This window comes from Nicotiana tabacum, chromosome 15 (genome assembly GCF_000715075.1).
Source record: "Nicotiana tabacum cultivar K326 chromosome 15, ASM71507v2, whole genome shotgun sequence".
Classification (NCBI taxonomy): Eukaryota; Viridiplantae; Streptophyta; class Magnoliopsida; order Solanales; family Solanaceae; genus Nicotiana; species Nicotiana tabacum.
In genome coordinates, this window is record NC_134094.1 from 24,790,953 (window position 1) to 24,795,427 (window position 4,475).

Genomic DNA, 4,475 nt, shown 5'->3' on the forward strand with positions numbered 1-4,475 from the left:
ATTTTTTGTCACAATAAATTATTTAAATTAAAATGTTGTAGTTGAGCAAACAATTTTGCTTCAATTTTTAAATAAATCGTGCCAATAATCGGCTTAATAACTATAATTATTTGTCATAAATGATATAGCCACATATTTATTGTTGTGGTGAAATTTTATAGGTATTCATAAGTTTTTGCAACGACTCTAAGTTTCGTGTAGCCAATAATAACATTTTAGTCACATTAAATCAGTTAAAACACAATCTTGTAGTTAATTGATGTTTTTGCTTCAAGTTAAAAAAAAATGATACAAATAGTTAGCTTAATAGTTCCAATTATTTGTCATGACAAAATAAATAGTAGACAATTACCTTTCATAATTGACCATAACTATATATATTGTCATACATTTGAGGTTATCATTGAAGTAATAATATGTTAACTATAATAAATTAGCTGCAAAACAATTTGTAGAAGAATTCTTTTACTTCGACTATGAAAGTCATGACAAGAGTTAGTCTAAAAATTATATGCGGTTATAAAAAAATAATTTCATATAGAAATTTGGAAAAACAACAATGTATATAACTTGAAGAATTAATTAACTTCTAAATAAGAAAGATTAAAATGAAAAATATCTTCAATCTTAAAATTTAATTTAAATAGAATAAAAATTAAACTAAAAAAAGTATAGTAAAATAGCGACAGGTTTGCGACGAAAAATAAAATTTGTTGCCAGTTTTTGTACTAATATATAGCAGAAGATCTATAAACGAAACTTCTATCGCTAACTTTATTATTCATTTTAATTTTTAGGTTTAATCATTGCAATATCAATCAATTTTTAGATACATTTGTTTTATTTTAAAATTAAACTTACTTCCCCTATATTTTAAAAATCATACACTTACATCTCTATGAGGTAAATGTATAACTACGTTTATTAAAATAAAACTGTTAAATAATAAATTACAATTATAGCATTATTCATATACTTATTTTTATAAAATTTTAAAAAGAGGGTAAACATTTTTGTTGAAAATATTTATTCATGCAGTTGATTAAAAAGGATAATAAATATTTTATGAAATATGCATCTTTCTTAACTCTTAAACATGAAATGAACCCAAAATACTTAATTAGATAACCAGAATTGTTATATATTTGACAAAATAGTTTTATCGTCCAAAAGTCTTTAACTATAATGAAACTATTCTTTTTTTTTTCTTCTAAAAATATGTAAGCCTCTCATATAATGAAAATCATACACAAATAAAATAGCATACAACAAACTTAAGATAATTTTTCAGCGGTTCAATAAATAAACAAACTAAAATAAAATTGAGTTATTCATATGTAATAAGAATTTTATATTTAATTACAAATACAGATAACTTACATGTTTAAAATTTAAGAAAATTTTCACTAATAGTTGCATATCTTATTAAGCAATTTATATTTAATCAAACGCGTGAATAAAAATTTTCAACAATAATATTTATCTTCTCTATTAAATTTTATAAAAATAATACGTAGAACTTTTTATTTAAAAATTTAATTTTTTTAATAAGTATATTTTAATATACATTTAGTTATGGATATACCTAAGAGGAAGTGTAAACTTAGGATTTTCATAATATAGGGGGTATAAGTATTTAATTTTACTATATATAGTTACACTAAGAATTAAGAGTTTCATATAATGTGGTTGACATCCAAGTCCATAGAAAAATTGATTATATTATAATTATTATTAAATAAGTCTTACGTACACTCAAACCTCTCTATAACGACTTCTTTTGTTCCAATATTTTTTTTGTTGCTATAGTGAAACATCGTTATAGAGGATACATATTATAACATAACATAAAAATCGGATATGAGAAAAACTTGACTTTTATAGTGAGTGGTTGTTGTATAAGGATGTTATTATAGAGAAGTCTGACGGTATAAGTTTCAATTATAATTAAAAAAAAATGGAATTATATCCCACAATTATGTGCATGACAAATTATATCAAATTTAAACAACTATAATCTTGTACTAACTACATTGTACAATAAATTATTTATATTACTGAATCAAAGAATTAAGAATTTAATATAATTCGTATACAGAAAGAGGATCTTGTCTTTCAAAAATTTGAGAATTTAATATTGCTTGATAAATGAGTTTATAAATAATTAACTAGTATATAATAATTCATATCAAACTAAGTAGTACTTGTGATTTTCTAATATAATTTAAAAAAATGTAATTATACAGTAACTTTGTGCTTGTAATTATTTACATTGATCACTAATTATATTCAATTTGAATAAGCATAATCTTTTTTATAAATCTAATTAAACACTAAAATACGAATCTAATATAATAAAAATAGGAGTATATAACAAACTACTAACAATATCATATAGGATGAAAGAAACTTTAAAGAAAAACTTAAGTTAGAATATCTTTATTTTATGCAAATAGTTATTTTTTCTATGTTACTTGACATAAATTATATATTTATTCTTTTTGTATTTTCGTAGGTAGTGTTCTTACTTATAATTGTTAGCACTTACATTTCTTTGCATTTACTGAATTAAGATGTATTAATTAAAAAATAAAAGAAAGCAAAATTTATATATTATATAAGTACTCCCTCCGTTTCAATTTATGTGAATTCATTTGACTAGATACGGAGTTTAAGAAAAAAAAGAAAACTTTTGAACTTGTGGTGTAAAATGAGGTACATATATTTTGTGTGGTTATAAATTATTATATAAAGATAAAAAAATTTTGGCACGGATTAAAAAAGAAATAGGTTCACATAAATTGAAATATAGAGTATATAACAACAAGTAAAAGAATGACAAACAGCAATTGCAATTGGCCCAAAGCAAAATCACCAAAACCTAAACTACATTCTGATCTCTTCGGCCGCCAATCCCACCCCCACTTTCCCAATTCTTTCTTCAACCATGGTTAGACTAAAAAATGCGAGAACGACAGAGAAGAAGAGTGAGAGAGAACCCCATAACTTCGCTATTCTTGAGCAGAAGAGGTAAGCTCATATCTCTATATTTTACGGTTTGTGAGTTTTTTCGTACCTACTTGACATGAATTTTTGGTTTTAATTTTGCGAATTATTCAGCAATTTAATATTCTGCCCTATTTTTGATATATAGTGAGTGAAAATTTGAAGATTTTGAAGTGGTAATTTTGGGAGGAGCCATAGTTCATGGACTGTAACAGCAAAGTAACATTAGAAAATTGTGATGAAGATCCTTTAAGAAGTTTAAAAAGTCTACAGGTTTTTTTAATTCTTTTGTTGCTTTTTACTTTTCTATTTTGTTATATGTTAAAAATTCTTGTAAAAGAATTATCAAGAAATATTTCTTGTCTTATTGATATTCTATTAATATTTTTACTAATCGAACTTGCATCTTTGTATTGAAGTTGAAACTCAATTGTACCTGTTAAATATTCAGTGAATTCATACAATTGTCAAATGTTGCCTTCTCCGACTAAAATACATCTTTTAGCCAAAAATAATTAATCCATTTCAGTTAAAATTTTAGTCTAGTGCCAGATAGCATGATCCGCCTCCAATTACAAAGTGATTTGTAACTTAGAAAGCACTAATGCGACTCGGTTAAGGTTAATTAAATTGCAGTACCGCCTTCTTAGTCTTTGCAAGCAATATGTCTTTTGCTTCATTAATTTTTGAAGCAATGTAGTGGCTACCTCTTGCATATATGATCAGTTATTTTTTGCTTTGATGTGTTAAAATACTTTATCGTTGACAGGCAGATTTGTGAAGTTAGAGCAGCAATGACAAGTTAAGACTAAAGCTAAGGTGCAGTTAAGTCGGTGCTACTTAGGGAAGAGAGAAAGGAGAAGACGATGCTACTTTGTGTCTCAAGCAAGATGGTGTTGTAGAAGACTTGCGTATCGTGTTCTTAGCTACATTGTAACAATTCTTATATGTATCTATTTTGGAATCTAAAATATTTGAAATTTTAGCTGCAGGATAAAATTCTTGTGACCAATTATTTTGAAGCAAATTCTTCAATTATAGCAATAGAAATTTAGAATTCGGGGCTACACATATATATAATTGATGGTTAATTTTTTAACTTTCCGTAGCAAATGATTAAACGATAGCTTTAATTCTATATATTTTATGGCAAAAAGAATGAATTCTTAGTTACATACCAAAAAGTTTGTGGCAAATACTTCAATTATAGCTATAAATTTTTGAACTCGTAGCTAAATAAAAGAACAGTTGCCACGAGACTGAGGTATAAAAATAGCCACAACATATAAATTTTCGTAGCAAACAAATTAATTATTTTGCCACGATAAAATACCTTGTGGCTACAACATAGAGACTGCTACAGAGTTTATTTGTCGTGGCAAAAAAATAAGAGTTTTTGCTATAGGTATATATTTTGTGGCAAAAAAGTTCTGTTAATATTGCTACAATACCAAAAATATTCGTAGCAA

The 4,475-nt window shown here is 25.3% G+C and overlaps 1 long non-coding RNA gene across 1 annotated transcript; it reads left to right on the forward strand.

The window, feature by feature from the left end:
• The first annotated feature begins 2,842 nt into the window (after positions 1-2,842).
• Positions 2,843-4,005, forward strand: LOC107800276 (uncharacterized). The gene is made up of 2 exons (XR_001651356.2): positions 2,843-3,030; positions 3,776-4,005. It is a non-coding gene; the product is annotated as an uncharacterized LOC107800276 (long non-coding RNA).
• The last annotated feature ends 470 nt before the right edge of the window (positions 4,006-4,475 follow it).